The sequence below is a fragment of the Macaca nemestrina genome, chromosome 12, assembly GCF_043159975.1.
Source record: "Macaca nemestrina isolate mMacNem1 chromosome 12, mMacNem.hap1, whole genome shotgun sequence".
NCBI lineage: Eukaryota > Metazoa > Chordata > Mammalia > Primates > Cercopithecidae > Macaca > Macaca nemestrina.
The window spans coordinates 51092501-51119964 of NC_092136.1; the positions used below are offsets into that span (position 1 = coordinate 51092501).

The 27464-nt window shown below is 36.4% G+C and overlaps 1 protein-coding gene and 1 pseudogene across 2 annotated transcripts in view; one reads left to right on the forward strand and one right to left on the reverse strand.

The window, feature by feature from the left end:
• The window catches only part of LOC105486928 (phosphodiesterase 3B), a 206540-nt gene that overhangs the window by 169106 nt on the left and 9970 nt on the right, over nt 1-27464 (reverse strand). The gene's annotated exons all lie outside the window — the stretch shown is intronic.
• On the forward strand, nt 8477-9151 carry LOC112427581 (mortality factor 4-like protein 1 pseudogene; annotated as a pseudogene).

Here is a 27464-nt window from a genome sequence, read left to right on the forward strand (position 1 = left end):
TGGTGCATGCCTGTAATCCCAGCTACTTGGGAGGCTGAGGCAGGAGAATCACTTGAACCTGGGAGGCAGAGGTTGTGGTGAGCTGAGATCACACCATTGCACTCCAGCCTGGACAACAAGAGCCAAACTCCATCTCAAAAAAAAAAAAAATCAATAATACGTATCAATAAAAGAAAAATATAAAAAAAAAAAAGAAATAAAACCAGGTCTACACACTCTTTTCTGAAAATAGAGGAGGGAACACTTCCCAATTCATTTTGACAGTCACCATTATTACCTCAATACAAAAAACAGTATTAAAAACTACAGGCCTATGTCCATTATGAACATAACAATGACAAAAATCCTTAACAAAATATCAACAAATCAAATCCAGCAATGTATAAGAATACGCCACAATGAAGTGGGATTTATACTAGGAATGCAAAGCTGTTCAATATTTTTTAAATCAATCAATGTAATCCATCATATTAACAGTCTAAAAACAAACATGATCATATTGATGCAAAAAAAGGCATTTGACAGCATTCAACATTCATTAATGATAAAAACTCTCAGCAAACTAAGAACTGAAAGGAACTTCCCCAACATAATAAAGGGCATCTACACAAAAGCTACAGTCAACATCATATTTAACAGTTTCCTACTAGATTGGAACCAAGGAAAAAATATAATATCACATCTCACTTATTCATCATGGTACTGGAAGTCCTAGCCAGTGCAATAAAGCAGGAAAATAACAAATAAAAGGTATACAGATTAGAAAGAAAGAAATCAAACTGTCCTATTGACAGACAACGTTATCATTTACAGTTGACCCTTGAACACAGGTTTGAATTGCACAGGTCCACCTATATGTGTATTTTCCTCTGCCTCTGCCACCCCTGAGACAGAAAGACTAACTGTTCCTCTTCCTCCACCTCCCCAGCCTACTCAATGTGAAGACAGTGAGGATGAAGACCTTTATGATAATACACTTCCATGTATTAAACAGTAAACATATTTTCTCTTCCTTGTGATTCTCTTAATAACATTTTCTTTTCTCTAGCTTACTTTATTGTAAAAATATAGTATATAATATATGTAACATAAAAATACATGCTAATTAACTGTTTATGTTGTTGGTGAGACTTCCAGTCAACAGCAGGCTATCAGTAGTTAGGTTTGGGGGAGTCAAAAGTTACATGTAGATTTTCAACTGCTTCAGGCATCAGCACCCCTAACTTCCACCTTGCCACATTATTCAAGGGTCAACTGTACATAGAAAAATCTCAAGAAATCTACGAAAAATGCTCCTAGAACTAATAAGTGAATTCAGCAGCATCACAGAATACAAAGCCAACACACACAACTCAATCATATTTCTATATACTACTAGCAAAGAGCAACAGGAAACCAATTCTTTTTAAATACCATTTACAACAGCTCTAAGAAATAAAATACAGACAGTCCTCAACCTATGATGGTAAAACTTACAATTTTTCAGCTTTACAATGTGTATTAGTCTGTTCTCATGCTGCTAATAAAGACATACCTGAGACTGGGTAATTTATAAAGGAAAGAGGCTTAATTAATTGACTCACAGTTCCACATGGCGGGGAAGTCCTCACACTCATGGCAGAAGGCAAAGGAGTAGCAAAGTCATGTCTTACATGGTGGCAGGCAAGAGAGACTTGTTCAGGGAAACTCCCCCTTATAAAACCATCCCATCTCATGAGACTTATTCACTATCACGAGAACAGTATAGGAAAGACCCTCCCCCATGATTCAATTACTTCCCACTGGGTCCCTCCTGTGACACATGGGAATTGTGGGAGCCACATTCAAGATGAGATTTGGGTGGGAACACAGCCAAACCATATCACAGTGGTACAAAAGCAATATACAGTCAGTATGCTCCTTGACTTACGATGAGGTTTTGTCCAGATAAATGCACTGTAAGTTGAAAATATCACAATTTCAAAGTGTGTTTTCAAAGGATAAAAATATTAAGTCAAAAATGTGCTTTTCACTGGTTTGAAAATATTAAGTCAAAAGTGTGCTTTTCACTGGTGAAAATACCATAAATTGAAAGCCTGATTTTGACTGGTGAGAATATTATAAGCCAAAAATATGTTTTTTGACTTACAATATTTTCAACTTACGATGGGTTTATCTGGATACATAACCCCATCATCATAAGTTGAGGAGGATCTGTACTTACATGTAAATTGAACAAAAAGTGAACAGGGTTTATATACTAAAAATTACAAAACACTGATGAATAAAATCAAAGGAGACCTAAGTAAATAAAGAGATACATCATGTCCGTGGATTGGAAGAGTCAACAGTAAAAATGTCCATTCTTTTTTTTTTTCCAACTCATTTCTATTTTTATTTTACCAATAATTTTAAAACCAGTTTGTTTAGTAAAGTTATACTTAAGTCATATTAACTTGAAAAGTACTTAGACTTATTTAACTTATGAGTACTCTTCTACCTATATGTCAATTTGGTAGACAGAACATGTAACAATAAGTGTACATACAAATAAACATATCTAGACATGTATATACACACATAAATGAAGATTCAATAGTTTCACCTTGGAACTCTAGCCATGAGATAGCAATACAAACTTGCCAGTTTTACTTTTGTTTGCCCCAATAGTTAATCCAATGAAGGCAGTGAACCAAAATTTCAGGTAAAGCAGTTTCCATGGCAGTTTAATTTTTAAAGGTCAAACCTCCCCAGACTCCAAAGAACACTGGGGCCAAACAGCACCAAAGGAGAACATCACATACTAACCAGGCCCAACCCTGCTTGGAACAGCAGCATCAAAGCCTGGATACATGCAACTCCATCTCACTTTCCCATTCAACAGCACACTTGATTCCAAACAATACTGGGGCCAAACAGTATTGCAACTGTGAGATAAAATTCTAAGAAGGGCTTAGTACTAGGCCTTAGGACCTCTGCCAAGGGTGTTCCCTTCAGAGAGGTTGAGGTCTGAAGGATCCCCTGGGGCATCCCTCTTTGGGGTCCAGTCTTTGGACCCCAAAGAGGGTCCAAACTTTGGAGTATCAGACGTCTCTGACCTCAGGTGAGCACCAGTGCTGCTTTGCATGTTTTCCCTCCAGAGGCAATGGCCTACTATGAGCCTTCCTTTGGTTCCTAGGTGTAATCCCTGACTTTCAGAATCCTTATAATTTGATAAGGCCCGTGCTTCCTGTTCCACTGCAGTGATGGAGCAAAGGAGGAGCATTTGGTTCCACTCTAGTGGAACAGCATGCTTCCTGTTCCACTAGAGTGCAAAGTGGACTTTGCTCCATTCCATGAACTGTAATGTTAGGAACTGGAGGCTAGGTGGGTTTCTTTTGTCCTTAGCCCGTCGAGTAGAGTAAGGGAGAATTTTAGTATAAGAAAAGAAGGTTTAAGTTGCCTGAAACACATGTGAGCTGGCCCTGAGCTGCTCCACATGTAGGGATCAGGGACCACAACCGGAAAAGACAGAAAAGAGTCCTTCAGAGTGACCCCAGCCAGAAATCTGCAGTTGCCTGTGTTTAGGTGCTGCCCACCAAGGGTCCCAAGTGAAGGAGAGATTCCTCTGCATGGAGCAGAAAGGAAAAGGAAAAAAAAAATATCCCAAACTTACTTTACATCCTGACTGACTTGCCAAAATATGTTACCAGTGGAGGGTGTCTAGGTTCTTGGTGTCTTGAACAAAGAATTGGACAAAACGCACAAACAAAGTAAGAAAAGAATGAAGCAACAAAAGTGGAGATTTATTGAAAATGAAAGTACACTCCACAGAGTGGGAGTGGGCCCAAGCATAGAGGCTCAAGAGCCTAAAAATGTCAGTTCTACCCAAATTGATTCTACTAATTTAATGCGATTATAATGAAAATCCCAGCCAAATTTTTCATAGATATAAACAAGCTGATTTTAAAATGTTTATGCAAAGGCCAAACAATTTTGAAAAAAAAGATAAGATTCACACTACACAATTTTCTAGTAATCAAGACAGTGTGATATTGGAAGAGGGAATGACACATTGATCAATGTGACAGAATCAATAACCCAGAAATAAATCCACACAAATATAGCAAATTAATTCTTGACAAAGGTGCCAAAGCCATTCGATAAACAAGTAAGAGTCTACAACAAATGATGTTAGAATTTAAAATTCTGTATGTAGGAAAAAATAAACCTAAACTTAACACTTTATACAAAAATCATCTCAAAATGGATCACAGGTCTTAAGGCAAAACATAAAGCTATTAAACTTTTTTATAAGATTTATAAGAAAACATAAGAAAAAATATGCATGTCCTGTGGTTTAAAAGTTCTTAAATATTACATCAAAAGAACTTATTAAAATAAAAAACTGAAAAACGGGAACTTCATTAAAATTAAAATCTTTGGTTCTTTGAAAGACACTGTTCATAGAATGAAGAAACAAGATACAAACTGGAAGAAAATATTTACAAATCACAAACCCAACAAAAGACTTATATCCACTTAACCAAAGACGATATATAATGAAAATAAACCCATATAAAACAGATGTTCAAAATCATTATCCATTAAAGAAATGCAAATTGAAATCATGATGCAATACCACTACACACCTAGAATGACTAAAATAACAAATATTAACAATACCAAGTGCTGGTCAGGATGTGGAACTACTACATACATACACATTTCATACATTGCTGGTAAAACTGCAAAATGGCATGAACACTCTGGAAAACAGTGGCAATTTCTTATAAAGTTAAACACACACTTAACAAATGACCCAGCAATCCCACTCTCAGGTATTACACTAGAGGAATAAAAACTAATGTTCACACAAAAACTTGTACATGAATGTTTACAGCAGTTCTATTCCTAATCAACACAACTGGAAAAAAAACTAAATATTCTTCAAACAATGAATGGATAGGCCAGGCACAGTGGTTCATGCCTGTAATCCCAGCACTTTGGGAAGCTAAGACAGGTGGACAACTTGAGGCCAGTTCAAAAGTAGCCCAGCCAAGAGGGCAAAACTCCGTCTCTACTAAAAATACAAAAATCAGCCAGGCATGGTGGTGCATGCCTGTAATCCCAGCTACTCCAGAGGCTGTGGCATGAGAATCACTAGAACCTGGGAGGCAAAGGTTACAGTGAGCCGAGATCATGTCACTGCACTCACTGAAGCCTGGGCAACAGACCAAAACTCTGTCCTCCCCTCCTGAAAAAAAAAGGATGAATGAATGGATAAACAGGTAAATCCAACCAACAGACTACTACTTAACAATAAAAAAGAATAAACTGGTTCATGCAACAACTTGGATGAATCTCAAAGGCATTATGCTAAATAAAAGAAGCCAGTCTCAAAAGGTTACATGCTGTGTGACTTCACTTATGACATCAAAAAGATAAAACTACAGTGAAGGAAAAGAGACTAGTAGTTACCAGGGATTAGTGAGAGAAGGAAGATGCAACTACAAAGGGATAGAAAGCACAAAGGAATTTTTGGAAGCAATGAGACAACTCTATATCCTGAATGCTGTAGAGGATATAAAAAGTCTATACTCATGGTAAAATTCATAGAACCATACACCAAAAAATACCTATTTTACTCTGTTAATTTTTTATTTTAAATTTAAAAAAATAAAAGGTAAATACGTAAGATTCAAGGGAAAGGTTAAGTGAGAATATGTTTACAATTCAGTGCTTTGAACAACATCTAAAACATAGAAAGGTATCATTACATATATGCAAGTTATTTTTACTAAGTAATCTGGAAAGTTGAAGATAACAGTCTACCTAACCTTATGCCATGAGCCCCATATCAAACCCTGGATTACTTCCTCAATCCTCGGAGAGTGGTTTGGCTTGAGAATGAAAGAAATAAGCTTCATTTCCTTTATTCTGAGGAACTCAAAATGTATTCTGAAAATGACACCACCAGAAAACTCTAAAATACAACAAGGCAAGTGCCATCTTACTCATTATAGGTTCTATACCTGGTTTTCATTTTTTTAGAATTTAAATCAGAAAAAGCTAAAAACTAAGGCTAGCATCCTATATGTAAACCAACAACCATACTATCAATTTATTTTAGACAAGTCTTTTTAACAAAACGGTGCTGGAACAACTGGTTATCTACACGGAAAAAGCAAACTTTGACCCCTGCCTTACTCCATACCCAAAAAATTACTTCAAGTTAGATCATATACCATAAAACTTCTAGAAGAAAACAGAGTATCTTAGAGATGCTTAAGCAAAAATTTCTCAAGGTATTAAAAAAAGCACTAAATGTAAAGGAAAAAAATTAGTGCATTAGACTTCAACAAAATTAAAATGTCTGCTTATCAGAAGACATTTGGAAAACGAAGAGGTAAGCAACAGATTGAGAGAAAATATTCATAACACATACATATGGCAAAGGACTTACATCCATAATATAGTGACATGCCACATAACAAACTTTCAGGGGTAGCTGTCATGACATTGTGATGTAATTACTTTTTTATAAAGTAATTGTAAAACTCAAAAGCCTAAGTGTTCAGTGTTTATAAAGTCCATAATAGTGTACAGTAATGTCCTAGACCTTCCATTCACTCACCTCTCACTCACTGACTCACCAAAAGCAATTTCCAGTCCTGCAAGCTCCATTCATGGTAAGTGCCCTATACAGGTGTACATATTTTTACCGTACTTTTTCTACGTTCAAATACGTTTAGATATACAAATACTTAGCATTGTGTTATAACTGCCTACAGCATTCAGTACAGTAACATGCTATACAGGTTTGTATCTTAGAAGCAATAGGCTACAACATATAGCCTAGACATGGAGTAAGCAACGCATGACTGTCTGAAACAACTACAAACCAGTAATTTTTTGAAAATCAACAATCCAATTTTAAAATTAGCAAAAGACTTGAACACTTCACAAAAGATACATAAATGGTCAATAAGAACATAAAAAGGCATTCAATATCACGGGTACTATATGGCTAAATAAAAGAATGGCAACATCAAATGTTGGTGAGGATGTAGAGCAACTGGAACTTTCATATATTGCTGGTAGGATTGTAAATGGTACAACCACTTTGAAAAAGTATATGTCAGTTTCTTTTAATGTTAAATACATATCTACTCTGACTTAACAATTTCACTCTTAGGTATTTACCCAACAGAAATGAAAACATGTCTCCACAAAAAAGACTTGCACAAGAATGCTCAGAGCAGCCTAATTCATAAGCCAAAAACTGGAAACCTAAATATTCATCAACATAAGAATGTATAAACAAATTGTGACAGAATAATAAATAAATTGTGATCTACTCATAAAATAGATTCATTCAGAGAACACATTCATTGAATATATTCATATGACTGATATACAAAACAATATGAATGAATTACAGGACAGTATATGGAGTGAAAGATGCTCAACACAAAAGAATGCATACTGTATAATTCCATTTGAAGAGGTTAAAAAACAGGTAAAAGAAATCTATGGTAATAGAAATCAGTAAGTTGCTATCTCTGAGGAGCTGGATGGAACTGACTGGAAAGAAGCTCAAGGAAAGATTCTGTATCTTGTTTTGGTTCATGATTACATAAGTGTATATAATCATCAAAACTTGAACTCAACATTTAGGCCCATGCATTTTATTATATATAAATTATCTGAATTTTTTTAAAAATAAGCAAAAAATAAAATGAACAACAATATTAACAAGAAAGAAAAAATACTTAATCAAGATTATAAAGGAACGACCCCAAAGATTATGTCTTCTCTTAAGAAATAGAGAAATAGGTGCTAATTCACTATCTAACGGGAAAAAAGGTTACCTCTCTTTAGGAGACAGTCCCGAAAACAGAAACACAGACTTAAGGCCTAAAAGGTTCTAAAGCACCTTTTCATCCTCAAGTCGAACTCTGAGAACTTCAGTTCTACCTGATGAAGAATTATATTAACCTAATATGTGATAATATTAGGTTACACTGTATTATACATTAGGTTACAGTATACATCCATATCCTTTATACCTGCCATGAGGGCGACCAGCCCACCATTTCTACAAGCCCTTTGGTGAGCAAGAGTTGTTTCTTTATAAAAATAATTTAAAAATTAGTAGTCCTGCCTTACCTAAAGTAACAATTTTCAAGACTCATACATACTCTCTTTCATTTGAACATAACTTCATTTTTAATAAAAATACAAATAAAAGCTTTTCTTAGAATATTAATAAAATCAGTTTTCCATCCCAGTTGAAATCAGGATCAAGATGCCTCTCCCTAAGTATAAGTGCTATATAGAAGTTCAGTATTTTTCCTATGGCAGTAAGAAGCAGAAATTAACTAATTTTTACCCTCATATTCACTTTAAGTAGTTCAAATAACAGCAACTACAGTAGATTGTTAGCTGAAAATTGAAGTTAGTAAGTTTTAGTTGGGGGTGGTAGGAGAAGGAGGAGGCAGCAAATCATTTACAAATGGCGCCAAAGCAGGACCCGAAGCCTAAATTCCAGGAGGTTGAGTGAGTGCTGTGTTTTCACGAGCCTCTTCTTCAAGAAACAAAGTGTGTAAAGGTTGCTATAAAGGACAAACAAGTGAAATACTTTATACATTACAGTTGTTGGAATAAAAATTGGGATGAGTGGGTTCCGGAGAGCAGAGTACTCAAATACGAGGATACCACTTTGCAGAAACAGTGAGAACTGCAAAAAGCCAATCAAGAGCAGTATGCAGAGGAGAAGATGAGAGGGGCTGCCCCAGGAAAGAAGACATCTGGTCTCCAACAGAAAAATGTTGAAGTGAAAACAAAAAAGAACAAACAGAAAACCCCTGGAAATGGAGATGGTGGCAGTACCAGTGAGACTCCTCAGCCTCCTCAGAAGTAAAGGGCCCGGGTAGATCCTACTGTTGAAAATGAGGAAACATTCATGAACGGAGTTGAAGTTAAAGTAAAGATTCCTGAAGAGCTAAAACCATGGCTTGTTGATGACTGGGACTTAATTACCAGGCAAAAACAGCTCTTTTAACTTTCTGCCAAGAAGAATGTGGACTCCATTCTTGAGGATTATGCAAATTACAAGAAATTTCATGGAAATGCAGATAATAAGGAGTATGTGGTTAATGAAGTTGTGGCAGGGATATTCCCTTCTTAGTAGGTTTTCCTAAACTATATACAAACTACATTGATTATCTGTGTAAAATATGAGAAGGTATTTTTTTAATTCCATCTCAAATCTAGCTTACCTTATTGTAGTTACGTAATTTAACTGTGCCATTTGTAATAGCTATAGAAAGCCCTGTGTTCAGATAGAAGTTTCATTCATTCACTTAATAGCAATGTATTAAGTGCAAAGTTAATAAAAGTGCTATAATGCTACCTAAAATAATAAGAAAAGGGATAAGACATTGTCCTTGTACTTAAGAAACTCAGAATCTAATGAGGAAGCCAATTATATACCTAACTAAAATATAATATAAAGATAATTTAACAGTAGTATCTGGTAAACACTATAAAATATATATACACACACATACATATATACATATATATTTATACATATATATATTTTTTTCAAGACAAGGTCTCACTCTGTCACCCAGGCTGGAGTACAGTGCCACAATCACAGCTCACTGCAGCCTTGAATTCCTGGGCTCAAGTGAGCCTCCCACCTCAGCTCCCTGAGTAGCTAGGAACACAGGCACACACTACCATGCCTGGCTAATTTTTAAATTTTTTGTAGAGACAGAGTCTTCCTATGTTACCCAAACTGGTCTCAAACTCCTGGCCTCACGCAATCCTCCCATCTCGGCTTCCCAAAGACCTAGGATTACAGGGATTAGCCACCACGCCTGGCCTATAAAATATTTTTTAAAGGACATTCTATCCAGGGATGAATGGGGAGAAAGTCATCTGAGATAGTCCAAGTCACTATTATGTCTCACTTGGATAACTGCAACAGCCTCCTATCTTCCTGCTTCCACTCTAGCTATTCCATCAATAGCCCATAAACAAGCAAGAATAATCTTTTTTAAACATAAATTATACAATAAAATTGTCTCATGACTTGCCATAAGAATGCAATTGGAATGAAATGTAAATGTTAACAAGGTGTATAAGGCCTGATGTGATCCACACTGTTCTTACCACTCCTACCACTCTCTAGCCACCCAGTTTCCTTTCTAACAAGCACGCCAAGATCTTTCCCACCACAGGGCCTTTGCTACTTCTTCTGCCTAGAATGTGCTTCCCTCAGCATGACCAGCTCCTTCTCAACATTTATATGCTGGTTAAAATGTCACCTCTTCAGAGAGGCTTTCCATTTCTACCATACCTAAAGCACCACTTCCACCTCCACCATCCAAAGCCCTAGTATCCCTTTGTACTATTACTCTGTTTTATTTTTTCATGCATCACAGTACTTAAAACTACCTGAAAACTATTTCACTGTGTTTTTATTTTCTATTTCCCTCTGCTAAAATTTCTTAAAGCTCCATTAAGGCAGGAGACTGATGTGTCTTGTTCACTGTACTAATCACAGTATCCAGGGCAGTATTTGTATGTGCTCAATAAATATTGTTAAATATGCTGGGCATGGTGGTTTGCACTTGTAGTACCAACTACTCAGGAGACTGAGGCAAGAGTATCACCTAGCCCAGGAGTTTGCGCCCAGCCTGGGGAACATGGTGAGACTCTGTCTCTGGAAAAAAAAATTATACATATCATTAAACAAAAAAAGATGACATGTAAGCTGGATTGTTGGAAGGTAGTTAGGAAGAGAAATTGTCAAGAGGAACAGACAGAGATGTGGAAAAGGAAATCAAACACATTTTCTCTTACCTAGAACTTTGATTTTCACAAATTTTTTAGGATAAAGTAATACACTATTATGGTTGGAAGATATCCTAAAGCTTTTATCTAATTTTCTCATTTTGAGACATTAATACTTTAAAACATCCCCCTGATGTTTTCCTGAAAACTTCCCTTGGTATGTAAATCACTATCTCATGAGCTAACCTATTCTAAGTCAAGAAACTCTATAATTATTAAAAGATTTTCTCATATTAATCCCAAATCTGTTCGCCTGTTACTTACACACGTTACTCCTGATTCTGATATTAGAGGTTCTCATGGAGATAAGTTTAATCCCTATTTCATGAGGCAGACTTTCAAATATTCAAAGACATCTATAATACCCTCCTAAATTAAAAAACAAAAAATAGGTAACATTTATTAACAATATCTGCTAGGCTCTGGGCTATATACTTTATGTGAATTACTCAATCCTCATAACTACTGTAAAATAAAACGATTATGATTGTACCTATTTTGAAAATGAGAAAATTAAGTCCATATTAGATAACTTGCCTAAGGTCATCAAGCTGGAAAGTGCTGGAGTCAGAAATTAAACACAGATGGTCCAAATCCAGAACCTATATTCTTAACTGTAAGCCCCACTTTCTAAATGACTCCTGATCTTTGTACTATTTGCACTAGGTCACTATGTGTAAATCACCCAGATAACCATGCTAAGGCACAAAACTCGACCAACTGTCTTCCACCTAATGATGAAGGCACTATTGATTCTCAGGTATTTATAAAAATATTCATAATATAAGACTTAATAATAAATAAGAGGATATGCAATTTATGTTGCACATATATCTTTTTAGATTAATCTTTATAGATTAACATTTGTCTACAAATACTAACCTATGTTTTCTTTTTATGCCTATTTTTCTTCATTAAGTACATTCTACTTCATTAAGTACACACTCCAAACTATCTGATATATTTTCCATTTTCTCAACATACTCTTTATTTCAATACTCCTCTACCTTTTGTTTACTTGATTCTTCCTAAAAGGACCTTCCTCCAATACTGCAGATACTGTGTCCTTAAAAAAATGGTAGTGCTATCGGAAGGACAGAAAACCAAACACTGCATATTCTCACTCACAGGTGGGAACTGAACAATGAGAACACTTGGACACGGGGTGAAGAACATCACACACTGGGGCCTGTCATGGGGTGGGGGGGAGGGAGGGATAGCGTTAGGAGATATACCTAATGTAAAAGACAAGTTAACGGGTGCAGCACACCAACATGGCACATGTATACATATGTAACAACTTGCACGTTGTGCACTTGTACCCTAGAACTTAAAGTATAATTTAAAAAAAAAAGGTAGTGCTATGAATATTTCATTTGCCTGTCCAGATCCATTCTTCATTCTTCTCCACCCTGTTCAGTGCCCCAGGATCCTCTGTTTATATCCAAAGCCCACCTTGCCCTCTGTCTTTGGGGTGGAGTCAACCAATGGAAGACAAGAGCAGAAGACAGAAAGACAGGAAGTGAGCCTGGAGTAGTTACTCTCCCCTAATCTCCCACCCACCTCCACCCCTGCTCTCATGTAAAATCACCTCTGGTTAGTGATGCTTCTCTGCTACCAGAGCCACAGCTTCTGTCAAGTGAACCTCTATACAGCTACTATCTGCGTCTTAACAGCTCCGTATTCTGCCCTTGTATGTCTAAAGGTGATAATGGCTATCTGTTGTTGCTCATCAGATACTCATACCATGTTCTCTTAACACTTCCCACTCTTTTATAAATCATTCCTTCATAAACTCTCCCTACTTTAGCCATTTGAGTGTGTCATCTATTTTCATTAGGACGCTCACTTTTATAGCATCATTCTTTTCCTAGGCCTTCTCTGTACTTTTTAAATATATCCTTTATATTTCTTTTCTTGTACTAAACTCCAAGTTTCTTGATGGTAAGGTATATTTTATTCATTTTTTAATCTCTAAAATAATTAATTTTGCCAATAGTAGGTACTATGATATGTTTCAAGAATAAATGGAATGTTTCAAGAATAGAAAAAAATAAAACTTTTTAAAATCAAAAGAATACTTCATGACTCAAGACAATCATACGAAACTTAAACTTCAGTTTCCATGAAGGTTCAAAAACAGGCAAAAATAATCTATTAGGATAAAGGTCAGAACTGTGGACATCTTAGAGACAGGCTATCAAATGGGAGAGACCATAAGGAAGCCAACTAGGGTATGAAAATGTTCTACTTTTTTATCTGAGTGGTAATTACAGAGATGTATACATAGGTAAAAATGTGTTAAGCTATATACTTGTTTTGTTCACTTTACAGTATGTACCGTACACCTCATTAAAAAAGAGAAGAAAAAAATCTGTATTTAGGTGTTCACGTTGAAACAATATGGCTAACACCTCATTTATCTAGAAGTCCTTTATAAAAACAAACAAAAAAAACTCTCTGTGGAATCAAAACAGATATTACAAAGTCCATATACTGTATCCACGAGAAAGACTTCTAGGACTTTTCATCCTTACTTTTACAGTGAATTCCAATTAGCTTGGTTAACCAGTGTCCTGACCTACCATTGATAAACAGTAATTAATTGGGAAAGGGGAGATAAAGATTGGTAACATCTAGCAACAGGAGCAAGCAAAATAACTGTTAAAGAGAAGATAAAGGCTGGGCGCCATAGCTCACGCCTGTAATCCCAGCACTTGGGGAGACCGAGGCGAGTGGATTACAAGGACAGGAGTTTGAGATCAGCCTGGCTATCACAGTGAAACCCTGTCTCTACTAAAAATACAAAAAAAATTAGGTGAGTATGGTGGCACACACCTTTAGTCCCAGCTTCTCGGGAGGCTGAGGCAGGAGAATCGCTTGAACCCGGGAGGCGGAGGTTGCAGTGAGCCGAGATCATGCCATTGCACTCCAGCCTGGGTGACAGAGTGAGACTCTGTCTCAAAAAAAAAAATAAAAATGTAAGAAACATCACTTAGTATATGGCAAACAGACTTTACAAGCCAGTTAGACATCCATATATCATGGCACAGTAAGACAGTGTTAAAAGTGGCAACCTTGCCTGCAGGAGTGAGATACAGGTGGGCATGGTGGAGGCAGATGGTCAGGAGAGTCCCCAGGAGCAGGGAGCCTTGTGCAAGAATGGACGGCAACAGCCAAGACTTAATATGTGGTCTCAGTCCGAGACAAACAGGCTTCCAAAACAATTCTACTGGTTGGATCGCTGGCTTTTCATCCTTTTTGACATAGTGTTGTTTATTTTTGGGTTGCCTTTTGCCAAGACCGGTGTGCTGATATCTAAACTAATAAGCTGGTTTTTGGAATGAATTCTGAAAATGACTACAAATTATTGAATAAAGAAGACAGACAGGATTGTGCTGCAGAAAAATTTCATACCTCTAAGGGACCTTCCTTTCATTGTATACTTTCTGTTCATTTGGAGAACTATTAAATGGGTAGGATATCATCCATTCACAGCTAAGTTCTTAAAACTAGACCCTTTGCTTCCTGTTTAAAATTTTTTTTCAAACATTTGATGGCTTTACAGAGGCTGATGACAAATGTATTTGTACTTAAAAGTTTAGTGTATTCATTAAAAAATATAGTAATGTCTTTCCTTTAACATTTTAAGGGTTGACCAGGGTTTAACATAATGCAAATAATATGATGAATAATAAGGTGAGGTATTTATAAATTCAAAAGTAAATTACTCAAAAGTGAAGAAAGAATTTTGAGAGAAAGAACAAAGTGTCCTTAGATTGTATAGAGGCTATAACACAGAAGATACGCAAAAAATGTAGGCCCACAATATATTTCTTGGCTCCAAGTACCAATTAAATGTTGAGCTTAAGTAGGACTCTGTTACGAAAAGATGTGTCATGGTCAAAGGGTTGATACTGTCTCAGAAAAAGTAGATAATGTCCAATATTGGAAAGCTAGCATGCATGTCCTCTTACCTGGATGTCTCCCCCTTTCTTCCTCTTAAATTCTTGAGCCCCCTGAAATAGGACTGTATGCTTCAAACCTTTCTTTTTTTTTAACTCTTGCATTAATTAATTAAGCTTTTGGCCAAAATGTATTTATTTTTATAATGTCTGAAACTTATTTAAATACTTCAGCAAAGTCACTGTGATATTTACCCATTCAATAGCTATTTGAGCTTTTACTATTGACCAGGCATTATTTTGGACATGGCAGTAAACAAAACAGACAAAAATTCTTATCTTCAGGGTGCTTATATTCTCCTTTCTTGTTATTTAAATGTAAATATGTGATTTAACAAGAATTTATATTCCACGGGTGATCAGCTAGCATATAATCAGAAAGGCCACACTCCCAAAGCAGCTATTATAAGCACTTCAGAAGCTATTCCTATTAGCCCTAAAGACTAATGTAAGGAATATTAGAAATATAAGAAATATTAGAAAGAATACTATAAGGCATATTCTAGTATCAGAATATTAGAAGGGGCCGGGCATAGTGGCTCATGCCTGCAATCCCAGCACTCTGGGAGGCCAAGGCGGGCAGATGACTTGAGCTCAGGAGTTCAAGAACAGCATGGGCAACATGGCAAAACCTCATCTCTACAAAATACAAAAAATAAAATTAGCCAGGAATGGCAGCATGTGCCTATAGCCCCAGCTACTCCAGAGGCTGAGGTGGGCGGATCGCTTGAGCCTGGGAGGCAGAGGTTGCAGTGAGACGAGATCACGCCACTGCACTCCAGCCTGGGCAACAGGGCAAGTCCCATCTCAAAAAGAAAAAAAAAAAAAAAAAAGAATATTAGAAGTAATAATATAAGGAATATTAGAAATAGGCTCTTGTCATTGAAATTAGTGGCATTCGGCCGGGCGCGGTGGCTCAAGCCTGTAATCCCAGCACTTTGGGAGGCCGAGACGGGCGGATCACGAGGTTGGGAGATCGAGACCATCCTGGCTAACACGGTGAAACCCCGTCTCTACTAAAAATACAAAAAACTAGCCGGGCGAGGTGGCGGGCGCCTGTAGTCCCAGCTACTCGGGAGGCTGAGGCAGGAGAATGGCGTGAACCCGGGAGGCGGAGCTTGCAGTGAGCCGAGATCGCGCCACTGCACTCCAGCCTGGGGCACAGAGCAAGACTCCGTCTCAAAAAAAAAAAAAAAAAAAAAAAAGAAATTAGTGGCATTCAATATGTGTGAACTCTTCTAAATATTTTGGGGATATTCCCCTCCCTTATAAACAGGGCATAAGATCTTGTAAACTCTACATTCTCTGTCTTCCAGAATGGCTCTTAGGGTTACAGCCAAGTCTGGAATTAATTTTGGAGGATTTTAATTGCTTAATGCTGACTATAAAGCTAACAATTACGCCTTCAGGGTATTGTTGCATCTGCCTAAAGAGAACCTTTTATGGAATTGTGGGTGAACTATTTGGGGGAACACAGAACTGGGAGATCACTCAGTTTACCAAGCAGATTGTATGAACTGCTTCTGCAGTGCTTGTTAATAATTTTGTCAAATATATGTTTACTAATTTTTAAAATGACAACCCTTACTTAACAGAGAAATATATTATTTTCATCAAGATCTATTCAGGGTAAGCAGAAATAGGGATAAACATAATAGAAATAGTCACAGCAAAAATGTGTTTAAATTAAAAAGATATTACTTGTAAAAAGATAAACTTCAGTTACCTTACAAAAATGTACTTGATGAGAACACATGAACACGTAGAGAGGAACAACACACACTGGGGCCTACCAGAGTGGGAGGAGGAAGAGGATGAGGAAAAATAACTAATGGGTACTAGGCTTAATACCTGGGTGGTGAAATAATCTGTACAACGAACTCCCATGACACAAGTTTACCTATGCAAACCTGCAAATGTACCCCTGAACTTAAAGAAAAGTTTTTTTTAAAAAAAAATCACATTTCCAGAGTTTGCTAAATAATTATGACTAGTATTTTACTACTATCTTCTTCCTTGGTGAACTATTAAAATTGGTAAATTTATGTTAAAAATGAAGTTCTCTCTAGAAATCAAAAGTGCAATCTAAGCACTGAAAATGTTCTATCAATACTCGTTAACTGAGAACCATTCAAACATCTAGGAATTTTTAACTCTGCAAGTCATATTTGAAAAAGTAATGTCAAAATTGTTTATAACCCTACTGCACCACTATGATCTCACCTCAAATTATCATTCCATGTCCCTCCTTTTGTTTTAGAGGTAACTCCTGCACACAATGTCCTGCATTAGTTTCCATTCTCCCAACTTGCAAAACTCTTCCAAGCTTCACCTATTAACTGAGGCATTCACCTAAAGTAAGCTTCCCCTGCTGAAGAAGATTTTTGCTGGGTTTTGTGACATCAAGAACTTATTCCTTAGGCATCCTGTTCTTCAAGTTACTTTCAGTGATGAAATTATGAGTATTATGTATCATCTAGGAAAAAAAAGGCCTGTGAAGTGATAAAGAAAACAGTATTTAATCCAATAATTCAACTCAATAAACTATTTGATACATACCAAGCACCAGGGTTACAAAAATAAATCAGATACTGTCCCTGCATTTAAAGGACACAAAATGTAGAAACAGGAAAGGCCTATCAACCCAAATATGACAGAGAGTATTAAGTGCAACAATAAATGCACTGAAATAAGTAACTCAATTTTGTTGAAAGAAACAAATGAAAAAAGGCAGAATCTAGGCTCAGTTTTTAAATTATGTACATTCCATGCAACTATATAGACACTATAGTTACAAGAAAGGTGGCATGCAGGGCCGGGCGCAGTGGCTCATACCTGTAATCCCAACACTTTGGGAGGCCGAGGCGGGCGGACCACGAGGTCAGGAGTTCGAGACCAGCCTGGCCAACATGGCAAAACCCCTGTCTCTACTAAAAATACAAAAATTAGCTGGGAGTGGTGGCATGTGCCTGTAATCTCAGCTACTTGGGAGGGTGAGGCAGGAGAATCCTTGAACCCAGGAGGCGGAGGTTGGAGTGAGGCGAGATAGTGCCATTGCACTCCAGCTTAGGCGACAAGAGCAGGACTCCATCTCAAAAAAAAAAAAAAAAAAAAAAAAAAAAAAGAAAGGTGACAAGCAAAAAAGTAAAATATGTGTTGTCTAAAAGATGTCAGAATTTCAAATAGCTTTTTCTATTATCGTGTTGACAGAGGCAATGCCTTTTTCTCAATCCTATGGCTTCTATGAAGAACTGTCACTAAATAGTTTTTGACTCTCTCTACCTTCCACTTATTTATCCCCCAGAAGGAGGATAGTGACTTACCTGACTGGTAAGTTTAGACTAATGAATCATGTAAGCATAATTCTACCCTTTGCTTTTTGTTCTTGGAAGCCTACCCACTAGATGGAAGCAGAAGTTCTCCAATGCTTCTCTATGGATAGGCTCTCCAGGTAAATAGGGAAAATGTTCCTGGTCCTATTCTGCTAATGACCAGGTAAGTCTGTTTAACTCAGGGGTTCAGTATTACAAAGCAAAACTATCTACAGAATAAGCCATGCCTTCCAATAACAGTTTTATCAGGAATATAGATGGTATTCTGATATCTCATCTGTCACTCTCTTCTCAAAATTTGGGCAGGGAATTTGGGTGTTATTTTTTGAGACCTTTCAAACACTACAATATTAATTGCACTGTCTTTTTTATTATTTAAAATAAAATCTTCACTTTTTATCTTACATTAAACTCCTAAGAGTAATGGCATTATATGATTCTTCTTCATAGCCCTTATAGCTCCTAGCAGAATGCCCAGTAATGTTGCTGAAGAAATGAATTTTCAGATATTAAAGTTATTTCTATATGGTGTTTATTTTTACAACAAAACCAAACAAAAAATGACTTACATAATGATAAACACTGGTATTTAGTAATGCGTATGTAGGTATGTTCCTCTAAAGAAAAATATTTTCCCATATATTAGTAAAAATTCCTATCCATATTTATTTTTGTCTGCTTTGAACCATCACCATCTAACTGGTAGAAGCTCTTCAGGAGACTTTTTCTGAAAAGTGGAATAAAATGTTACACTGAAGCAGTAAAGCAAAGTGACTAATACTGACTGGAGTGAGGAAGAGGGTTGGAAGAGTCACTTTTTTACACACAGTTTCTCTTCTTTCTGTTTCCGTATCTTTTATCTCCCTCTTACCATTCCTGGGGAGGTGCTGCATAGTTATCAACATGCTTAACAGACAGTGTGTGAAGGAAGAATTACGGGTAAAGACATTTGTTTGACTTCCCAGTGTACTCCCAACTCCAAAGTGACAAACTGGAACAAAAAGCTTATGGGACAGTAAATTATGATGGTAGCAGCTGACACATTTTGTTTCTGGAAGACCAAAGGTTCTTAATCTTTAACTCTGAAACTTTAAAAGAAAATAAATCCAAATTACCGCCCTTTTAATCACTTTTTAAATTACTCCTTGTATCTTTTCTTTGTTGTCCTAAATACTGACCACTGGTTGAAAGAATTTCCCCTATATAATCCCTTATGGAAAGGATTTGCTTTTTTGCTTAATACCAGTTCCAAGAGAAGTATTGAAACAATAAAAAAGGATTGTCTCATAGACCTAAATTTCAATTAGTTTCACCATTGATTTAGAGAAACTTGGCATAAACTTAAATAATTCGAGGATGAGAATTTCAAATATTAATAATAACAGCCATAACAACTAACCTGTTGAAAACTTGCCAGGTGCCAGACATTGTTCCAAGAACTTACAGGTTATTAACTTATTTAATCCTCACAACATTTCATATCACATTTATTTCACATCAATAAGATAGATACTGTTATTACCCCTAATTTATACACAGAGAAACTGGGGGACAGAGAAGTTAAATAACTTGTCCAACATTCTGTAAGTAGCAGAGATGACATTTAAACTCAAGTAGTCTAGCTTTACCACTGTGCAATAGTTGACTATTAATGAAAATACCAAAGACAGTAGGAAATTGGGATTCATCTCTACCCATAGTTCTTTTCTTCACTCAAGGTTAACATGGAAATATTGTAAGAAATGACAATAAGTATAACTATAATAACAGATATCCATTGTGAACTCCAAAATGTAAATGATAAATACAAAACAGAAATGCTTAGTTCTTACACTCAGGGAGTTTACATCCCATTTAGAGATGTGAAAGAGGTATCAACCATTCACATGTGAAAACTGGAACATACATTAATCAATAAAGTCAAGCTCTTTATCATTTCTCCCAAACCAGCTCATCTTCCAGTGTTCACTACATTAGCTAATGACACCACTAAACTTTCAGTCACTAAGACTTTAAGCATCTTCATACCTCCTTTTTCCCTATCACCAGGGCTTTTCCACTCCCACTGTTCTCAGTCTCTCAAACGAAGGATTATAAACAGGCTCCCTGCTCCCAATATTTTCATTCTCCGATCTACTTTTCCCATTGTCAAAAATCTCTCTAAACTAAATAAAGCAAATGTCTCTTCTCTTCTGAAAATCTTCCAACATCTTCCACTGAATAAATCAAAAAGTTTAGGATGGCATTCAATATCTTCCATACATTACTCTCAACCAATCTTTCAGTATTTTCCAGTAACATTCCCACACTAACTCTACACTCCTTACTTTACTAGCTTTCCATTCTGATTTCTACAACAAAGTCATGAACTTTACCAGATGGTTTACCAGTCTCAACGCCTGTCTCTACTTAATCAAGTCTTATATAATATGTCCTTCAAATGCCCCCTCTATAAAGACACTCCCTCGAAAAATTGATCACTCTTTGGCCTTCCACAATGAGGTGCTCTGACTGGAACACAGCAATTACACAATTGTGTCTCACAGTGAGCCAATCTGCACATCTGAGTCTACTAGATATAAACTCCCTAGGGATAGAACCATATCTTACTGATCTTTATATTCCCCCACAGCACCTAGCACACTGAGGTGCTCAAAAAAGGGAGCTAATAACTGAAAGGTTAATTAAGACAGTATAAGAAAAGTATATTAATGTGATAGGAATGAATTAAAGGTATAAATAATATACAAAAGGAATGCTTTCTACTGTAGGTGAATTTGGAAATAGTTATCAATTATATGTGTGTACATATGTGTATGTATATATGTAGACATAGACATTTATGTTATTAGGTATCTCCAATTATAAATTTTATCTTCTTGGTGAATTCAGTCTTTTATAATTACATAATGATCATCTTTTTCTCTAGCAAAGTGTTTTCCCAGTTTTTCTGATATTAATATTTTACCAGTTTTATTATAGTGTCTTGTGTCCTTTTTCCATTCTTTTATTTTCAACCTTGATAAATTCTTATGTTTGCAAAGAGTATACAGTCAGAAAATCCAAGTGGACAATCTTTATATTCTTTTCACAAAGGTTTTGCTTCTATATTTATTGTAATTCGTGGTGGTATCTAGATTTATTTTTATTATCTTTTTACATGCTTTAAGTATTCGTCCTGTTTGCTAGGTTTCCTTTTTTGACCTCCTTTTTTCTCTTACATTACTTATTTGTTCTCCTGTTTTCCCTCAATTCTTTTGTCACATCTATTTGTTTGGAAGCCATTCACACAATATCTATTATTTCAGTAGTTGCACTAGCTGTGTGTGTGTATGTGTGTGTGTGTGTGTGTGTGTAGACAGCTATTGTGTATAAACAAGATTTAAAGTCAAACTCTTAGCCCTCCCCGTTGAAATATAACTTTTTAACATACTCTTCTAATTTCTTCTTTCCAATGTAAATGCTCTTGTTTTCTAGTACTTTAGTTCTAGCCTGTTCTCTTAGAAGGCATTGTTAATAATGTCTTACAATATAAGTGTTTGTTTTTACCTATATTTATCACTAGTATACCTTCTTGATCTCATTCATTTCTTCTGCCTGAGTACGTACTTTCAGTAGTAAAAACTCCCTCAATTTTTCCTTTTCTAAAATTGTTTTAGCTTGCACTTTTCCTAGGGAGATAGTTCTGCAGGGCACTGATTTCTAGTTTGACAGTTATTTTCTCTCAGCACCTGTCGGTTGATATTCCACTGTTTTATGGATTCCACTGTGGCTACTGATAAGTCACCTTTCAGTAAAGCTGCCATTCATTCTTTTGAAGGTAATTTTTCTGTTCTGAGTTCTTTTAGTGGTTATCTTTTTCTTTAAGGTTCTGCAATTTTGCAATAACGTATGGGTTTCTTTTAATTTATTCTGCTTGAGATTCAGTGAGCTTTCTGGACAAAAACTTGGCATTTTTCATCAGTTCTATAAAATGTTATTTTACAGTCATTATCTTTTCAAATGTTTCTTCCTCTCCATTTTATTATCCCCTTTTCAAACTTCAATTAAGTCTAAGTTATACTTTACTTCTTATTCTCCAACTCTTCTGATCTATATGACTATTTGTGTGTGTGTTTTGGGATTTTGGGGGGTTTTACTTGAGACAGAGTCTCACTCTGTCACTCAGGCAGCAATGCAGTAGTACAATCAGAGCTCACTGCAGCCTCGACCTCCCCAGCTCAGGAGATGCTCCCACATTAGCCTCCCAGGTAGCTGCGACTACAGGCATTCGCCACCATACCCAGCTAATATTTTGTATCTTGTAGAGACAGGGTTTTGCCATGTTGCCCAGGCTGGTCTCGAACTTCTGGATTCAAGCCATCTACCCACCTCGGCCTCCCAAAGTGCTGGGATTACAGGCATGAACCACCACACTCGGCCAGTGACAGTTTTTTTTAATCACCTGTCCCCCAAACATTTTTTTTAGGTTTCTATTTTATTTCTTTAATCATAATAAGTGTGTTTTTATATTTCTTATATAATCTGAAGCTTTGGTGGATGTGTTTTTGTTGTGTACTTTTCTTAGGTTCTGATTCATAGTGCCTTGTTTCCTCGCCTGATTTGTGGATTTTTGACTAAGCATTGCTCAATTTCCTTGGGATTTTATCTGTAGGAATTATTTGAGGCCTTGGAGAATCTGAATTTGCTTCTAACCATAGCCTTGGAGCATTACCAACTTGAGGCCAATTTAAATTTTTACTTGAGGTTTCTCAGTCTACATATGCAGCACTAATTTTAGGGGTCAAAAACTAAATGAAGACCCTGAAGATTTCACAAAAACAACTATTAGAACAAACAAATTCAGCAAAGCTGAAATATACAAAAATCACCACATACAAATCAGATGCATACAGTTTTACACTATAAATAATTCAAAAAGGAAATAAAGAAAACAGTTCCATCTGCAACAGTATTGAAAGGAATAAAATGTTCAGGAATAAACTTAACCATGGAGGTGAAAGACTCATACACTGAAAACTATGAAAACGTTGCTGAAATAAATTAATATAAAAATAAATCAAAAGATACCTCATTTTCATGGATGAGAAAACCTATTATTGTTAAGATGCCAGTGCTACTCAAAGCAATCTATAGATTCATCAAAATCCCAAAGATGATTATACTAAGTGAAATAAGCAAGCCACAAATAAATACTGTATGATTCCACTTATATGAGGTATCTAAAGTCATCAAATTCATTGAAACATAAAGTCAAATGGTGATTACCAGGGGACAGGGGAAGGCGATTCATTATTTAATGAGTATAGAGTGTTAGTTCTGCAAGATGGAAAAGATAGGGAGATCTGTTTCAAAACAGTGCAAATATACTTAACACTACTGAACTGCACACTTAAAAATAAAGCACAGAGTAAATTTTACAGTTTTTACCACAATAAAAAATAAACCCCAATGATGTTTTTTGCAGAAACAGAACCATTCATCCTAAAATTCATATGGAATCTCAAAGGACACTCAAAGAGCCAAAATAATCTTGAAAAAGAATAAAGTTTGAGGTCTCAAACTTCATGATTTCAAAACTTACTACAAAGATACAATAATCAAAACAGTGTGGTACTGACATAAACACAGACGTATAGACCTATGACACAGAACAGCCAGCCTAGAAATAAATCCTCACATGTACTGTCAAATAATTTTCAACAAAGAAGTCAACACTTTGTTGAAAGGTTATTAAAACAGTTTTTTTCAACAAATGGTCTTAGAAAAACTGAATATCCACAGGCAAAAGAATAAAGTTGGACCATTACCTTACAATGTATACAAAAACAAATAAAAATGAATCAAAGACCTAAACATTAAAACTATAACTTTTATAAAACTCCTCAAAGAAAACACAGAAGGAGAGCTTCATTACATTGAATTTGCAGTGATTTCTTTGATATGATACCAAAATCATAGGCAACAAAAGAAAAAGTAGATAAACTTCATCAAAATTGAAAACTTCTACACATCAATGGACACTAACAATAATGGATATTAAGTCTTATTAGAAAGCTATTATAACTAAGACAGTGTGGTATTAACACAGGATGCATAAACTAACAAATCAAACATAATAGAGCCCAGATACAGTCATATATATATTGAAATTTGATACAGGACAGAGGCAGCCCTGATGAATGGAGAAAAAATAAACTTTTCAATACATTGTGTTGGCATGACTGGATATCCATATATATAAAAAATGAGATTGAATCTCTACATCACAACATACATATAAATCTAAAAATTAGAAAAACGCAAATTACAATCACAAAGAAATACCATTTCATACCCACTAGACCAGCCAAACTTAAAAGTCAGTAAATAGGAAGCACTGGTTGATAAGAATGTGGATCCAGGAGCATTCTTATTCATTGCCAGCAAAAATACAAATGCATCAATTTATATTCAGCATCTATTTTGAAAAACAATTCAATTTTACATAGCTTTAGTTTTCTGTATCTACTTGCATTGGTTGAATTGTATCACCCCAAAAAAAAACATGTTGAGTCCTAATCGTCAGTACCTCAGAATGTAATCTTACTAGGAAATAAGGTCTCTACAGGGCAAATCAGGGTGGACCCCAATCCAATACGACCTGGATCCTTAGAAAATTCGAAAATTTGGAAACAAAGACAGGTAGGTACAGGGAAAGACTAAGTGAACATACAGGGAGAATGCCACGTGAAGATGAACAAAGAGATCAGGGTGATGCATCTACAAGTCAAAGATCGCCAGTAAACCACCAGAAGCTAGGAGAAAGACATGGAACAGATTCTCCCTCACAGCCTTCAAAAGGAACCAGCCCTGGAGATACCTTGATCTTGGACTTCTGGCCTCCAGAACTGTGAGACAATTCATCTCTGCTATTCAGGTCACCTAGTTTGTCGAACCTTGTCATGGCAGCCCTAGCAAACTAATATGCTCCTGTAACAAATTATTGCAAATTCAAAGGCATAAAATGACACAAACGTATCTTATAGTTCTGCAGGTCAGAAGTCTGATATAGGTCTCACTAAGCTAAACCAAGATGATAGTGGGGCTTCAAAACTTTCTGGGAGCTCTAAGGAGAAAATCTACTTCCTTACCTTTTTCATCTTCTTAGAGGCTGCCTGCTTTCCTTGGCTCAGGGTCCCCCTTCTTCCATCACCAAAGTTAGCGAAGATGGGTTGAGTGAGTTCCTTTCACACTGTATTACTCCAACCCTGCTTCCACTGTCAAATCTTCTCTGATCTCTTCTGCCTCTCTCTTCTACATTTTAGGACCCTCATGATTACACTGCACCCACTCAGATAATGCTGGATAATCTCTTCAACTCAAAATCCTTAATCCCATCTCCAAAGTCCATTTTGCCACGTAAGGTAACATATTCTCAAATGTGTCCATCTTTGGCCAAGGTGAGCAGATCGATAGAGCCCAGGAGTTTGAGACATGCCTGGGCAACACAGTGAAACCTCTTCTCTACCAAAAAAAAAAGATGCAAAAATTAGCTGGGCATGGTGTCACGACTGCGGTCCCACCTATCCAGGAGGCTGAAGTGGGAGGACTACCTGAGCCTGCAAGGCAGAGTTTGCAGTGAGGCAAGATCGCACATCACTGCACCCTAGCCTGGGCAACAGAGCGAGACGCTCTCAAAATATATATATATATATATATATATATATATATATATAGCTGAATGCAAGTTGTATGAAATTTAAGGAAGAGGTGGCCAAACAACATACTGTGGCAGATGGAGGAGGAGAAATCTGTAAAGTTATCTGCTAGGTAAATCAATGACAGAAGGAAAGATCTTGGTTGTAAAAGAAAATAAATAAATAAATAAATAACAGTGGGAGATATACTCTTCTGCCCCAAGTTCTAAGAACAGGCTTATAACAACAACCTAAATAAGCGCATATCAGCTTGTAAATAACAACATGAACAACAACTCAATGTTATAAACTGTCAGGAACCACCCACAGACAGAACCCAGTTCTCCCAAAGTGTTGTTTACAGCTAACAGTTTTTCAGTGTCTTTTGTTTAAATTGAAAGCCTTTGTCAGATGAGTAGATTGCAAAAATTTTCTCCCATTCTGTAGGTTGCCTGTTCACTCTGATGGTAGTTTCTTTTGCTGTGCAGAAGCTCTTTAGTTTAATGAGATCCCATTTGTCAATTTTGGCTTTTGCTGCCGTTGCTTTTGGTGTTTTAGACATGAAGTCTTTGCCCATGCCTATGTCCTGAATGGTACTACCTAGGTTTTCTTCTAGGATTTTTATGGTATTAGGTCTAACATTTAAGTCTCTAATCCATCTTGAATTAATTTTCGTATAAGGAGTTAGGAAAGGATCCAGCTTCAGCTTTCCACTTACGGCTAGCCAATTTTCCCAGCACCATTTATTAAATAGGGAATCCTTTCCCCATTTCTTGTTTCTCTCAGGTTTGTCAAAGATCAGATGGCTGTAGATGTGTGGTATTATTTCTCAGGACTCTGTTCTGTTCCATTGGTCTATATCTCTGTTTTGGTACCAGTACCGTGCTGTTTTGGTTACTGTAGCCTTGTAGTACAGTTTGAAGTCAGGTAGCGTGATGCCTCCAGCTTTGTTCTTTTGACTTAGGATTGTCTTGGAGATGCGGGCTCTTTTTTGGTTCCATATGAACTGTAAAGCAGTTTTTTCCAATTCTGTGAAGAAACTCATTGGTAGCTTAATGGGGATGGCACTGAATCTATAAATAACCTTGGGCAGTATGGCCATTTTCACGATATTGATTCTTCCTATCCAAGAGCATGGAATGTTCTTCCATTTGTTTGTGTCCTCTTTTATTTCACTGAGCAGTGGTTTGTAGTTCTCCTTGAAGAGGTCCTTTACATCCCTTGTAAGTTGAATTCCTAGATATTTTATTCTCTTTGAAGCAATTGTGAATGGAAGTTCATTCATGATTTGGCTCTCTGTTTGTCTGTTACTGGTGTATACGAATGCTTGTGATTTTTGCACATTAATTTTGTATCCTCAGACTTTGCTGAAGCTGCTTATCAGCTTAAGGAGATTTTGGGCTGAGACAATGGGGTTTTCTAAATATACAATCGTATCATCTGCAAAGAGGGACAATTTGACTTCTTCTTTTCCTAACTGAATACCCTTGATTTCTTTCTCTTGCCTGATTGCCCTAGCCAGAACTTCCAACACTATGTTGAATAGGAGTGGTGAGAGAGGGCATCCCTGTCTTGTGCCAGTTTTCAAAGGGAATTTTTCCAGTTTTTGCCCATTCAGTATGATATTGGCTGTGGGTTTGTCATAAATAGCTCTTATTATT